The 16,259-nt window shown below is 44.6% G+C and overlaps 1 protein-coding gene across 6 annotated transcripts in view; it reads left to right on the top strand.

Annotated features, from left to right (window-relative positions):
- The window catches only part of FOXP1 (forkhead box P1), a 700,722-nt gene that overhangs the window by 327,371 nt on the left and 357,092 nt on the right, over positions 1–16,259 (top strand). The window contains exon 1 of one of the 6 annotated variants that reach the window (XM_066596695.1): positions 10,721–10,768. The exons of the other annotated variants lie outside the window; for them this stretch is intronic. The gene's annotated coding sequence lies outside the window, so the exon portion shown is untranslated. Of the gene's footprint in view, positions 1–10,720; positions 10,769–16,259 lie in introns of those variants that run through there. 6 annotated transcript variants of the gene reach the window in all.

Here is a 16,259-nt window from a genome sequence, read left to right as displayed (position 1 = left end):
CTTCTATGGGGGAGTGTTTTGGGAATGCTCTGTGACCTGTACAGAGAGGGGGAGAAGGTAAGCTGTGAGCATCCCCTATTGTGAATAGTGGATCCTGTGTTATCTATATATGTGTCACCTTTCACTATAATCTCCCCTGTAATGATAATGAGATGACAACTGAAAGGTTATTTCTCTGCAGAACAGAAAGTGCCAAACAGTTGTTAGGCTTCGTGGTCAGTGTGAGAACTTCAAGATTTCAGGATAACATCAAAAAAAACAAAAAAAAAACATGAAAAATTCCTTTAAAATGCGTAAAAACGTGATTTATACAATGGGTCATTTTCTGACGACACATTCCCTTTACAGCAGATCTTTGCAACAAGTGTTGCAGCATCTCAAGTGGGATGCCGACCCCGTAATCCTATGAAGAAATTAGAAGAAAAGAAATATCAAACATTCTCCGTAAATCTACTCCTTACCGTTCTACACTCTATTATTAATGCTCCGGCATTTTTTTTTCCCGCAAAATCAAAATATCTATTAGGTTTATTCAAAAAGCAAGAAAGAAAAAAAGTCTCGTCGATGGATTGTTTTCAGGCCAGAATTCTGCCCCGCCGAGGCGTTTATTGAAACAAATAAACCCAATAAAACACTTATAGGAGAGCCGCACCGGAGACGCACAATAACCAAATCACTCTGGATTGCATTTATTGATTTATTTATTTACTCCTACTGGAAAATGGAGCATCGTGCTAATGTCTTATATAAGAATCACACTGCTTGGTGAAACGGCTAATTTATTTTAGCGTATACATAAAGAGCGAGCTGCTATCCACGAGACAGACTAATGAAAATGAACCCATGAAAGTGTCTCTTCAATGAGGAGTGATGGACTCGAGTTATTATTGGTTGAGTGGTAAGATGAGTTGGACTGGACATCATGTCTTTGAACTTTTGAACTGCGGCTTGTTTGTCTGATTTATTGATTTTGATATGTCTGTTAAGTTCCACTTTTATTTTGTACCAAGCGCAGCTCATAAATAGACCGGGTGACGTCTTCATTGTTGTTCAGACTTGAAGAAAACTGTGAATTTCTCCCAGTGCCTGGGGAATATACAGCAATTTTATAGCAGATTGAACCACCTGAAAAGGCATTTAAGGGTTATCTGGGAAATTTTGCTATTGATGGCCTATCCTCAGGAGAGGTCGTCAGTAGATGATCGTCAAGGGCGGCCACCGCTGGGGATCTCCACCGATCGGCTGATTCCCAGTCAATGTGGACATTGCTGAAAACAGATAGCGCTGTCAAGATTGCAGTGACCTTGTTTGGGACTACAGGCTCAGCTCCCATCGAATTTAAAGGGAAGTGTGCCTGTAATACCAAACTGGGCCACTGTAATACGGACAGTGCAGTCTGCTTCCTGCACTGTCGGTGCTGGCAACAGAATCAACTGATTGGTGGGGATCTCAGGTGGTGGACCCCTGCCGATCATCTGTTGACCTTTCCTGAGGAGATGTCGTCCATGAAATAAATGCTCAAAATTGTGGATAACACTGTTACGTTTGCTGCTGGGATCTGTAGTTCTAAGCTTCCTAGCAGCACAGCCCTCACAGGGTTAATTGATTGAGCTGGCTGGGTGTGGTACTTCCTGCTAACCAATCCCCTGGGTCTGTGCACACAAAATAAACGTACATAGGGACATGAACCACAAGGCACAGATCACACAGCAAGCTGCAACAAAACAGAGAACAGGTAACAGAACACATGTCACAGATACATCCAAACAGTACAAGACCAGCTTCAGACTGACCAGGAGCTGGGTTTATTTGTGAGCGCAGACCCAGGGGATTGGCTAGCAGGAAGTACCACACCCAGCCAGCTCAATCAATTAATCCTGTGAGGGCTGTGCTGCTAGGAAGCTTAGAACTACAGATCTCAGGAGCAAACGTAACAAACACCTTTAAGGGGTTGACCACTTTAGACAATCACTTTTTGGCTATGTTCACAGAGTGTTTCAGTCGACGGTTCGATTTTGGGGTTCCATCTGAATCCCATAAACAGGGGTTTAGACGGATGCCCGAGGTGGAACCATATGTTTTCATTGCTCAAATGTAGACTGGTAAGGATCTTTGGTGATCAAGATCTCCAGTAATCAGCCTTGATCAGTGATGAAACCAGGTAGCAAGTTTTCAGTTCTCCTGCAGTGCCGCCACAGGTGAAATTAAAGTGTTACACAGTTACTAATGAAATTTATGGACTCATTCTATACATGTGTTGAATCCTCCAGAGATTAGATGCTCTTTGTAGCTACTATCCATTCTAAATACTGGATGAGGGTTTTCTAGGAGGTTTTACCAAGATAGACTTTTATCACTTATTCATATCAGGATAGGTCATGAATAGATGATTGGCATTGATTCAACTCTTGGTGTCCCTGATGATCTGATCCCCAGCACTGGAGGCAGACAGCTCTGTCAACATTGTAGCGGCCTATTTTGGTTCTACAGGCATGGCTTCCATTGAATTATATGTGAGCTGTGCCTGCAATATCAAACTGGGCTGCTGCACTATAGACAATGCTAACTGTACCGACTATACTAACAGCGGTGCTGGGAATCAGCTGATCGGCAGAAATCCTAAGCAGTAGGTTAAGGCCGGCTGCAGACGATCAGGTCGGATTCCAGATGTGGGATCCCGCACCGCAATCCGACCTTGTGCTCGACCAGTGACTCTGCGTACCTGTCTTTTCTCGAATTCTCCTGTACTGTGGATGGCAAACCGCCGAACAAACGCAATACAGACTTTCCTGCGCTGTCGCTAGACAATGACACGGGTCCCATGACCTTTCTGCAGTGTTAATTGTGGAAGGGCAGCGGGTCGGACGGCTTCCATTGACTTCAATGCAAGTCGTACGTGCGGACACCTCACAGAAATAAAGCATACTGCGATTTTTCCTCCGCGAGTGGAAAATCGCAATTGATTTCCACTCATGTAAAGGAGAAAGCACTTTTCCATTGCATGCTATGGATGGCATTTGCTGCGGAATCCGGGGGTGGACGCCTGGCCCGGATTCTACAATGCAAATATGTCCATGTGCAGATGACCTAAGTGATCAATAGAAAAAATTCTCAAAACCCTGGATGACCTCTTTTAAGGGGTTGACCACTTTCGACGATCCCTTTTGGCTGTGTTCACTCAGTGTTTCAGCCATCATCTCAGGGTTCCAACTAAACAACTGAAAACAGGATTCAGACAGAAATCCGGGATGGAACCAAAAACTTCCATTGCTCCAAAGTGGACCTCAAAGGATCGTCAGCATAGTAGTGAGTGTTCAATTTTCCTGCAGCACCACCACAGGTGAAATAAAGTATTGCACAGTTCATATTCAAATTTATGGGTTGCTTCTATACTGTACATGTGTTGCATCCTCCAGAGATAGATACTGCTTATAACTGCTCTCCGTTCTGAATACTAGATGAGGGTCCTGAAATTGGCCACTTTGATCAATCACTTTTCGGATGTGTTCACACAGAGTATCAGTCGACATCTTGGAGTTCCATTCTAGAGTTCTATCTAAATATTTGAAACTGGTATTCAGATAGAAACCTGTGATGGCACCATAAGCTTCCAATGCTCAAATAAAGATCAGTAATAGTGATGAGTGAGCATACTCGCTAAGGGCAATTGCTCGAGTGAGCATTGCCCTTAGCGAGTACCTGCCCGCTCGAGAGAAAAGGTTCGGCTGCCGGCGTCGGGCAGGGAGCGGCGGGGGAGAGCGGGGAGGAACGGAGGGGAGATCTCTCTCTCCCTCTCCCCCCCCCCCCCCCCCCCCCGCTCCCCCTGCTCCCTGCTGCAACTCAGCTGTCACCCGCGCCGGCAGCCGAACCTTTTCTCTCGAGCGGGCAGGTACTCGCTAAGGGCAATGCTCGCTCGAGCAATTGCCCTTAGCGAGTATGCTCGCTCATCTCTAATCAGTAAGTTTCTCCAATGATCAGTAGTAAAACCTGGTAACAAGTGTTCAATTCTCCTGCAGCACCACCACAGGTGAAATTAAGTCATAAGGCCCATTTACACGCAATGATTATCACTCAAAATTTGTTCAAACGATCAAGCGTGAGCGATGGTTTTACATTGAAAGATGGGCGTTTAAACCTAACGATTATGGCTAGACATGGACGTGGCACCTGGGCATTTCAGTCGTTCGTTTTGTCGTTGGGTAGCGTTTAAATGTATCGAAAAGTGAACGATAGTTTGCTAGGAAGGCGTGTGCATTAGTGAAGGGAAAAAAAGGAGCTTGTTTGTATTGGCTTTCGAAAGTCTGTGTCATTAGGTGGGTGGGCTTAATTTGATGTAAAAAACAGGAGTTTAGTGAAGTGACATTTGAAAGAAAGAAAGCTAGGTGTCAGACTCTGCTAATCCGTATAAAAAAATAACTTTCTTTGAATAGGAATTGCGAAAGAATCAGAAGGAGGTAGGAGCGGGCAGGGAAAACAATAATTGTTTAGGGAATTGACCTTTAAAAGATCTCTAGGTGTGCCGGCAATAAAAGTATTTTTGAGATTTGAGGCGGGCGTGGTAAATTCGAAGCTTTGTCTTACCGGCAGCCAATCTCTCTGCTTAATAGGCGGCAGAATGTACGCCCCCCAAATGATTAAACATTCCCCTCAAATCGCTAAATGTCATTTAAACCTAGCGAAAAGCGAACTGCCGAACAATGGATTTTATGCGGACTAAAAGACGATGAACAAATAGTTGCTGAAAAATGCACGATTGGCGCCCGTTTACATGTAACGATTAGGGCTCACTTTAGGCAGTTTGAACGAATTTTGAGCAGTAATCGTTGCGTCTAAATGGGCTTTTACACATTTCCTATTGAAAGTCTTGAACTGTTACTATGCATGTGTTGGATCCTCCAGAGATAGGCCGCCTGCAGACGGCCGGGTTGGATCCGGCTGCGGGAATTCTCGCAGCGGGACCCGACCCGAGTGCCTGCAGAGAGCACCGCGGACTTACCTGCTCCCGCAGCTCCGGCTTTTTCATGTGCCGGCTGCTGGGCCGCCGGTGCATGCGCAGAGCGGAGCCAGCGGCCGGGCAATGACGTTTCTGTGCGGGGCTCGCTGCGCAGGATTTCGTGCAGACAAACCGCGGCCGTCTGCATAGGATTGCGTGCTGTAATGCAATCTTATGCAGGCGTCCAGGAGCGGAAATTCTGCGGGGAATCCCGCCCCGGAATTTACGCCCGTCTGCAGGCGGCCATAAAAAACTCTTTGTAGTCACTTTGCAATCTGAATACTAAATTAGGGTCCTTGAAGCGGTTGTACCAGGATAGGCTTTATTACGTATCCATAGGATAGGTGATAAAACTCTGATGGATATAGGTCTCACTGGTCACAATAGGGGTCCCATTTCCCCTATCCTGCTCATTGCAGGCTCACTGCACTGCAGTTGGACCCCCATGGATTAGAAGGTTATCCCCTGTCCTGTGGGCATGGAATAAACTTCATTTTGTAGGACAACTCCACAGTGCTCATGACCTCGGGAGGTCAGAATAACCTCTGCTGTAACCACCCCACCCAATAAAGACAGACTCCTTCTTTTTGGACAAAGTGGCCACAGCAGCCAATTTATTTACAAACATTGCATAAAGTTATTAACAAAAATATTAACCGAAATACGAGGGGGGGGGGGGGGTCCTTGGAGCCGCAAAATCTGGTGCAACCATATAATAACTGAAACCTTGCCTCCCGCCGGACCAACAGGCTCAGGGGCAACACAAACTGCCCACGGGGTGGCTACTACTCCTGTGACTTACAGCCGGGAGGAGTCTACTGCTGCCCTTCACCAGCCAAGTCACTGCAGCAGATACCAGAAATTTCACACCAAGGAGGGAGTCTTAGCAGGTGAGACCGTGCCCACCCAACTCCCACCCACACAATTTCCACCGACTCCAAGGACCCCCTACTTGCCAAGCTACCATGACAAAACTTTTCCCAACTCTCGAACGGGCGGGACTCTCACTTGTCTCCCACAAAAGATGGCGCTGACCTCGGCCCCCTCCCTTAAAAAACCACCCGCCCCCCCCCCCCCCACCTATCCACCAATACCCCACTATCACCTCCTAAATTCCAGAAATTTCCCCTTTTTCCTAACCATTAAGCCTTCCTTAATTCCCTGAACCATTCCTGACATCCTCCTCTGACCCTTTTCGTCAATGAGTTGTTTCTTTCCACAATATCCCCTTTTGCTAGATTTATTCCCTCAATCACACAATTCACTGTATACTCCCCAGACCGCTACATTAGAAAACCCTGCGGCATCCTGGCCCAGTGGCATCCTGGCCCGGCTAGTCCAGCACCAATGTCCAGGCCTCGTTGGAAGTCACTACGATCGCTGGAATTTCCCATCTAATGTGGATTCACACTGAAACTGATCCAGAAGGATAGTTTCCATACAAGGAAGGTCCAATCGTGAAAGGGCCAGAATCACTGAGCACTTTGCACCTACAGTCCATTTGCCCTCTGACTATGAGTCCGCGCACCTAGACCCTCATCACCCCTCTCTATGACATCAGATGGTAGATGCACTTTCCCATAGAGGTTGAACCTTCCCCTTTCAATCTTTTCCAAGCCTACAGGATAGCAGTAGTAATGGGACATTGCAGACCCTTGGGAGTTTAGTGGTTAACTACAGTCGTGGTCCTCTAGAATTGGCCGGGGAGTACGTTTTGCATTACGCTCAGTGTTAAGCTGCTGCTGTTTATTTGACTTTGTGCATTTTTCCGCCCGTCTTACGGGGAGGGGGGTGTATTTTTTAGGCCTGTTTAAACAAGCAAACATAACTGGTGGAGAAAGCGTCGCCGACACCATCAGCCGCAAAAAAAAAAAATCACTCTGGCTGTTCTGTTATTGTTGATATTCTCATACACATCCTAATATGGTCACATCCCTGGCAGAGCCACAGTCCCCGGGACTTAGGGGCCCCCTCTGGGATCAGGCTGCTCACACAATAGGGAACATACTTCCAGGAACATATTGTCAAACAAAAGACTACAGATACCCAAATCTGTGTGTCACAGGACACAGCAACAACCAAGGTACTGCACTGTGCGGGTTGTAAAGGCTTCAGATGTAGTAGAGCTGAGTTTGTCATCTGGTCCACCACACACTCATGTCACCATGTGTTACTGAATCTTCTACACCCGACTGCAAGTGAATTCTTATATTTTATGACAATTATCCACAATGATGACGCTAACTAGATTTAGACAAGAGATGTAGCAGAGCTGGATTTGTCATTTGGCGCAAAACACTGGCCTATTAGAGTTTAACAAACATTCTCCCAAAGGCAAGTAAAGGCTCATGCGTTTTCTTTGGTATGTATGCGCTTTTTAAAAGCGTGTATTGCATCCGTATTTACTACATTATTCACGCGCGCAAAAAAACACAATTGATGTCACTATTTTTTAACCAACTGGGCAATATGTGTAAAAACGCAGCTTTGTATTTCCTGCATTTTTACGCAATCCCATAGACTTTCATGGGCAGTTTCAGTCTATGACTTAGACCAAAGTAGGACTGTGCCATTTTTTTCATGCGACCGGATGGTGCGTAGAAAAAACGTTCATCTGAATACCCAATGGCGTTCATGCTGTTCGTATTATCACTGTGAAAATACTGACGTAATATGGACAGAAAATCTGCCCGTGTGAATGTGGCCTAAGGCTGGTACTACACTGCGACCGGCACGTGCCGTATAAAAGTCACGCAACGTGTCTACGATGTTCTTTCGCACCACTGTTTCTGAGCTGCGATTTGGCTATGAAAAACGGGGTAATCGCAAGAATGTCGCGGTTGCATGCGGTTTACATTGATGTCTGTGGTTCAAAAAGTCACATACAACTTGCGACTAAAATCCAACGGAGTTGGATTTTCTGCAACTGTCGTGTCGCGACGCATCAGGTCACAAGTCGCAATGCTACACTATTGACGATCACTAGCCGCGACTTGTCGCCATATAGCCCTAGCCTAAACCGTTAATGTCATAAGTGTAGAACAGAGCTAATTTAGAAAGATGTAGCAGTGCTGAGTGTGTCATTTGGCACACAACAGTCATACTATAATGTGTTATTATACGTTCTACATCCGACTACAAGTAACCTTTTGTATGAAATGAGCATCATCACCAATGACAATTTTACCTGGATTTAGACAGATGTAGCAGAGCTGAGTTTGTCATTTGGCACACTCATTACAATGGGTTCTCAAAATTCTGAATATAAGTTATGTTAAATGAAAATTATGAAAAATAAAAACTTTAGCTCTATTTAGAAAGAGATATAGTAGTAAGGAGTTTGTCATTTTGGACATCCCAACTGCAACTATAGCTAAATCTTTTGATACTACAAATAGCGACCATAGCCATATTTAAAGAGGTGTTGAGTTTGTCATATGGCACACTACCTATTTTATTCCTGATTACGGGAAACTTTTTATCAAGGCAAATGACAACTACTATATAGCCGGGTTTACAGTGATATAGTAGAGCTGAATCTGTCAAGTGGCACACCATATTACCGCAGCACAACAAACATGGTCTCTTAACATTTGAAAATGACTTTTGGAGATTCAGGGATGCAGCAGAGCTATGTTAGTCATCTAACACACCATATTGTCACATTGTAAACATGTCACCCCCTAATGTCAATAAACCCTTTATTTTCATAGATGACAACTTTTTATATCAAATGATGGCTGGACTTAGAGAAAGATGTAGCAGAGCTCAGTTTGTCCTTTTGGTACACTGCGTTGACATGTTACAGAGTGTTAATAAGCATTTTACTCTTGACTGCAAGTAAAGTACTTGTTATTGCAAATTCCAATTCTATATAGAGTTATATAGAGATGTAGCAGGGCTGTGTTTGTCCTTTTGCATACACTTTAGTAACCCTGACTGCAGAGAAAACGTTTATTATTGCAAAGCCCTACTCTGTATAGAGTTATTATAGAGATGTAGCAGAGCTGAGTCTGTCATTCACTGAGAAAATCCTCACCAATTCTGTTATGTATGAACGGACACTTTCAGAGTTTTCCGTGACTTTAATAATGACCCTTGATGACCTTAACGACACTTGATGACCTGTGTTCAGGAGGGCTCATATATAGTTGAGCGTTCAGGATCCGCTGCTCGAGATCTCCACCAATCAGCTGATATCAGGCCCGCTGTAATTGTGGACAGAGCCGGAAGCAGACAGCGCTGTTCATAGTGCCGCAGCCCAGGTAGGTATTGCAGGCACAGCTCCTATTTAATTCAATGCAATACCAACCTGGGCCACTGCACTACGGACAGCACTGTCTGCCTACGGCTCTGTCCACATTCACAGTGGGCCCAGCACTAGCTAATAGGTGGGCTTACCAAGTGGCAGACCCTGGCTGCTCCCCTACTGATGACCTATCCTGAGGAAAGTCCTGGACAACCCTTTGAGCTTTTTAGTATCTCAAATACTGATTGTATCTAGATTTAGAAAGAGCTGTAGCAGAACTGAGTCTGTCATTTGGCACACTGCATTGCTATATCATATAACAGGTTATCAAATGTCTCTACACTAGATTGCAAGTAAACCCTACTGCATCTTAGGACTGTATCTAGATTTAGAGAGATGTAGCAGAGCCGAGTTTGTTTCGCATCCAGGTTTACATACAGATATATAGTAGGGCTGAGTTTGTCATTTCATTTGGCAAACCAGATTGTCATGTTACAAAGTGTCATTATTTAGCTCTGCTACATTTCCCTCTATATCCCTGACTGCAAATAAACTCTTTCTTCTAATTATTGCAAAAGATAACTGTTTCACATCTGGGCTTATACCAGAGTGATGTATTAGAGCTGAGTTTGTCATTTTGCACAACACTTTGCCATATTATACAACAGGTTATCAAATCTTTATACTTGATTGCAAGTAAACCCTTTATACTTGCAAATGAGGATTGTATCTAGATTTAGAGAGATGTAGCAGAGTTGAGTTTGTCCTTTAGCACTGACATTGTCATGTGACAGTGTTATAACTCCGCTTCGCTAAATCTCTCTCTATATAAAAAAAAGTTCTTTATCCCTGATTGCAAATAAACCCTTTTTTTATTATTACAACAGATAACTGTTTAATATCAATGTTATACAGAGGGCTGTGTGGAACTGAGTTTGTCATTTGGCACACGGTTCAAAAGATTGGGCACGCAAATGCATGTGCCTGATAATCGGGCAATGTAAAACACTCTTTTAGTATCTCCCATAATGATTGTATCTAGATGTAGCAGAGCTGAGTTTGTCGTTTGACCCGCCACGTCGCCATATTATACAAGGGGTTATCAAATGTTTTATATCAGTTTGCAGCTCAACCTTTTTGTTACGATGACTGTATCTAGATTTAGAGAGCGAGATGTAGCAGAGCTGAGTTTGTCGTCATTTCTTTGCTATCTGGAGGGAAGAATTGTGCATGGGGCATTGCTGGTACAGGCGCACAGCGCCTGTGAATGTCACCCTCGTCCTCCCCCTTGCACTTGTGTATGCTGATCATTGGGAGGGATACTTAGTCTAGTGTAAACAATATTGTAAATACTCGGTTATACCCTTTGTCAGCGGCATGTCTGGCTGCACTGTGTGCCTCGTCTGCTGCGCTTCTTCTTGACCCCTCTTTTCTGTATGTTCTCCAAACCGATTCAAGTTTTAGAATTTGACATTCGGAGCCGACAAAAAACCAAGGGAGAAAAAAAAAACGAATCAGAGGCAAAGGTAGGTTGGTGTAGTGTGTGATCCGAGGGCCAGGAGGAGGGACAGAATGGATCTGGAGGTTGTCTTCCTCTGTCTCGGCATGTGGTGTTTGGAATGAATGTAACTATACCGATGTAGCAGAGCTGAATGTAACATCGATGCTGTATAATGTAAAACCATATGCCAAGTGACAAATCCAGCTCTGCTACATCAAGACGTGAACATTCCTGAAGCTTTTAATCGTGCACCGTTTTGCCAGTTCTCGCCGCTTTTGTGCCGTAGGATTTGTTCCCTCCCCGGTTGACGTCCAGCAGTCATGATCCGGAGTTCAGTTACCTGGGAAGTTTTCCCGATGCTTCGCCTCCTGTTGCTTCATAAAGCTGATGAAACGCTTGCATTCAATGAATCTCAAACCGGTCGCTCGCTCTGGAGATTTAGTGGAAGCGGAGCAGAGAGACGACGGTCGCTGCATTGGATGCCGTAACTAGCGTTCATACCCGCTCAAGATCCAGGCCCCAGGTGCTGTCTTTAATATGGTAGAGGGGTCTTCAGCCCCCCTCAGGGCTTGGGGGTGACTGCTGCCTTTGCACCCTCTGTAGCGACACTTTTCATTGTCATTGATTTACTTAAATGCCTATATGTAAATATAGAAAATTCCTTTAATCTGGAATCCACCGGCCGGATTCCGGAATCAAATATTCTGGATTATTGGACTGCCCTAGAAATATCAGATATGCTATAAATCATCACGTTATCTATTTGTGCGTCTTGTTTTATGAAATTCCATATCATATTGCAATTCTGCACCATATGCAAGTGCTGGATTATCAAATATTCTGGATTATCAGATGCCAGATTAAAGGAATTGTGCTGTATATAGGCGCTGAAGCTGAAACGTTGGGATATCTGATACTCATATTTCATATAGGGGTCATACAGAAGTGTTAAAGAGGCACCCGGCCTTCAGTCACTTCTAGATACGCTCACACGTAGCAGAATGGGGGCGGATTTTAAACTCAATATCAAGATTTGTGCGGATTTTGATGCGGATCTACAGCAGACTTCAACTGAAAGGGTGAAATCTACATCAAAATCCATACCAACATCTGCCAGGTGTGAGCGCACAAGGCGATGTTCATATGGCAGATTTGCTGCAGACATTTCCACGTGAAATCCATCTGGAAATCGCAGCAGAAATCCGCAGGTATTCTGCCATTTTTTGGCTGCTGATCCGTACGCGGATTTAGCCCTGTCAATGGTTAAAATCCGTGTGAGGAATTTCCAAGACGTTTTTGCGCTGACTCAAATGAAGAAGTAAGGGTATGTTCACACAGCGGATTTCACCTTTAAAAGAACGCAGCAGAAAATCGCGTATCCGTGTCGAGGAGTGACATGTCAATACTTGACGTAGAAAGGCTTGTCTCTACGTCAGAATTCTACGCACAGATTTTGCTCATTGACATGGCTAAATCCGCGTTCGAGTTTGAGGCAAAAGCCATGGCTGAATATTCGCGGATTTCTGTCGCGGTTTACAGGCGAATTCCACATGGAAAATCCTGTGTTTACATGAAGCGGAAAATGTGCACCAAAATCTGCATTACAAAGTGGGTTCTAATGCGAATCCGCATCTCCTGCAACAGGTCAGCATCAAAAACTGCGTTTATGGTCAGTTTTGATGTGGATCTACTGCTGTGGAAAATCGTACGTCTGTATTTGCATATTTACTACGTTTTTGGTGCATCTGTGTTTTTTGTGCACATGTTGCATCTGTATTCACTGTTTTTCATTTGCACAAAAAAATGGCCAAATTGATATCACAATTTTTCTTTACCTACTGTCCGTGGCGACCTGCATAAAAAAATCAGTGAATACACATAAAACTGCGTATTTGCAGCATTTTCTATGGTCCCTTAAACTTTAAGACAACTTTTAGACGCGATTTTCGTCCGTGATGCGGACCAAAATAGAAGGTTCAGTGCTTTTTTTTTCACACGTTTGGTTGGTGCCTGAAAAAAACACTCATCTACACTTATACCCCAATACGAATCAATGCAGTTTCTGCTGTCCGTATTGCATCTGTGAAAAATACGGACGTAATACAGATAGTAAATGCGCCAATGTAAATGAGTCCTTAACGGGGGGTTTCTGGGCAATGCAACAAAGGTATCTCTTTAAAAATGATGAAGATCCCTATATGTAATATGAGTCACAGATAACCCAACTTTTCAGCTTCATCACCTATGTACAGTGAAATTCCTTTAATCCAGCATCTGCTGATCCAGAATACTTAATAATCCAGAATTTGCCCGCAGCACAGAGTGAGTGTACACCTGTGATATAGACTTGTGGTGACTCAATGTGCCACCATACAGGGTGCATGCATGTGCCAGTGACATGGATCCTTAAGTGACCTTTCACATGGGACAGATTACACCGCAGGACAAAGCCAAATCCGCAGCTGTGGAATGCCACACCAAAATCTGTAGATCTGACTGTGGATTTTGATGCAGAATTGCAGGCAGGTTTTACGCCATTTTCAATTCCTGCATCAAAATCTGCAGGCAGCCTATGGATTTTGGTGCAGAATTTACCTTGGCTTGCAGTGGGGTCTCATGTGAAAGGTCCCTTTCGGGGCTGTGTCATCACAGCCTTTATTCAGGATGCATCCCCCACGTGTCCCAAAATGTAGGGTAGCACGACTAAGCCTGCACATCTCCACTCCATTTAATTCAATGGGACCACTAGACATAGCCGAGCGCTTGAACCCGGCTAAGCGTACCCGCCTCTTAATTGGCCTCTATTCAGTTCAGCCCACAGCGCCAATCCCACAAGGTCTGCAGCTCTCATGTGCCATTCATGGCAAAATCAACACTGGGACTTGGGGGTCATTTCAGAGCAAGGTACCTTTACTTGGAAAAAATGTCAGACACATGAGTCTTTCCAATGACTGTCGCTCCTATGCTTTCACGCAGGAGCGATAGTCGTTCATTGAATGTCGCCAGAGATCTCTTCCAGCCGCCCGCCTCCGTTCACAGTGAACAGGCAGTCGTTCAAAGATTAAACGCCTCCTGTTCACACAGAGCGAGGAGTTGCTCGCCAGCTGCTTCTTTTCAATGAATTGAAGCGACTGGCGACTGCTGAGTGATTTCTTGCTCCGTTCCCTGTCGGTGGCTGTGTGTAAACGGGACGACTGTAGCCAAAAATCGATGTTTAGGGCTTCTTTACACGGACGTATGAGTAGTTGCGCATGAACAAAGTAAAACTCTTGTTTTTTTTTACTTTTAAAACTCCACGCTATTCCGCGCAAGTTTGAAAAAAAAAAAACCAGGATAGTTTATAGTAATAGTAATAACTACGTATGAGAAAGATAGGGCAGGTCCTATCTTTTCTCGCGCATAAAATTAACGGGTGAGAATCCCGCTAGTGAAAACGAAACCATTTAAATTAATTTTGTCCCGTTAAAAAAAAGCACGGCCACATAACGGGACTAAAACATGGTCATGTGTTTAAGCCCTTAGGGCTCTTTCACACGGCGAGCTAGGTGCGTAATAATCACACGCGTAAAAAACATGCGGCTATTAGAACCAATGGTCTCCCATGAGGATGCTCAGATTTCTTCATCTGTATGTTGCCGTAGGAAACCATTGGTTCTAATAACCACATATTTTTTACATGCGTCATTTTTGTGCGCCTAGCTCGCCGTTTGAAAGAGCCCTTAAAGCAATGATTGAGGCAACAATTGCCCCAAGTAAAGGTACCTTTAGGGCTTCCCATCACGGGCGTATGTGTCCCACAAATGACGTATTTTTCATATGTATAAAATATGAAGTACACAGTAAATCCGCACGTACAAGTATGGATGTACATGCGTATGTTAAACCCCCCTACGTACCGACGCAGGACATGCTGCCATATTAAAGCAGGTGTGAGCGGCCCAATAGAAATCAGAGGCGTAAGAATATGTGCCTAATATGTGGGACACATATACTTGCGTGAGTAAGCCCTTAAGACCAGCGCCACACGAGCGTATGCACATTTGTGTGCGCATGAGTGCAGTGTTTTTGTAGAAAACATGTCATTTTGCGTGCGCATCAGCGTATTTTACTGGGCTTTTTTCGTGCCCAGAATACGCAAAAGAATACGCAACTAATTAGTCTCACATATCTCCTAGTGTACTTTGCATACATTTTTGAATTCCCAATGACTTCTATGATTTTTACTGTGCAAATGTGCAGAAATGAGCAGGGAAATAGTGCATACTGCGTTTTTTTTGGGGGGAGGGAGTGTTGCGCGACAAAAATGCCCAGGAAAAATACACACGTGAACGAACCCATTGAAATCTATTGGTTCCATTTTCTGCGCATTGCAAACACGCCCGTATAACGCCAGGCTTACTCTTTTTTTTTTTCCCACCATTTCCTGACCTACAATTTTTTTTAGCCCTGGAAAATTCCTTTAAAGGACTTGTGTCAAGTTATAAAGTTATGGACAGGATAGGGATAACTTCATGATCAGTAGGGGGCCGACCGCTGGGACCCCTGCCAACCCTGAGAATAGTGGTCCGGTCAGTGAATGGTGCAGCGTTCGCGCAGGTCTGCCCCGCTCTATTCACTTCAATGTCAGCGCCAAAGATGAGGCCTTCCGTGATGTCCAGCGCTGTCATTGAAGCATCTGTGTAACCGCTGCTCTATTCACTTGACCTGACCCCAATTCTTGGGATCATCGGGGGTCCCAGCAGTTTCACCGCCAATGATCAGAAAGTTATCCCTTAGAGTTTCGAAAGGTGAGCCCATGCGCAAACATGTTCGCCACCACGGAGCGTATTTGCGCATGAACCAGTCAAATGACTTTGTGTTATTATGTGCGGGAACAAAAAAAGCTGAATGATCGGGCCGGACACATCTATTCTGGCGTGTATAAAAACTACGTGCGAGAAACATAGGGCCAGGCCTCCTTTTTCGTGCGCAAGAAACATGCCCGTGCAAACGAAGCCATTGAGATCACCGGCTTCGCTATGTCTTGTGGGCGTGACTTTCACGCCAGCAAAACGTTCCGAAAACACGGAGATCTGTTGACGCCCTTATCCTGTGCACAGGGGATAACGTTACATGGCATTGCTGCATGCATGGACTGTATATGGCGGCACGCCGAGGCCTTGCAGGTCCAGGTTACTAGCATGTAGCTGCTCTGTTATCTCCATGAGGTGCTGCATTTTACCAAAAACACAGTGCTTTTATTAAGAATATCTCCATAATAACCAGAACACATTCGCATAAGAGGTGCCACGGAAAAATAGGGCGGCACCACACTGTTATGATGGCTGTCTAATAAATCTTTCTGTGTTGCCCATAGCGACCAACCACAGCACAGCTTTCATATCTTATACTTCTCAGGTAACATGAAAGCTGCGCTGTGATTGGTTGTTATTTCGTATATTGCTGAGGTAAAATGAAAGCTGCGCTGTGATTGGTTGTTCTGGGCAACACAGACAGATTTTCATTTAGCTTTCATA

Source organism: Eleutherodactylus coqui, chromosome 3 (assembly GCF_035609145.1).
Source record: "Eleutherodactylus coqui strain aEleCoq1 chromosome 3, aEleCoq1.hap1, whole genome shotgun sequence".
NCBI lineage: Eukaryota > Metazoa > Chordata > Amphibia > Anura > Eleutherodactylidae > Eleutherodactylus > Eleutherodactylus coqui.
The sequence above is the reverse complement of the archived record's forward strand: the minus strand, read 5'-3'. Positions and strand labels throughout refer to the sequence as shown.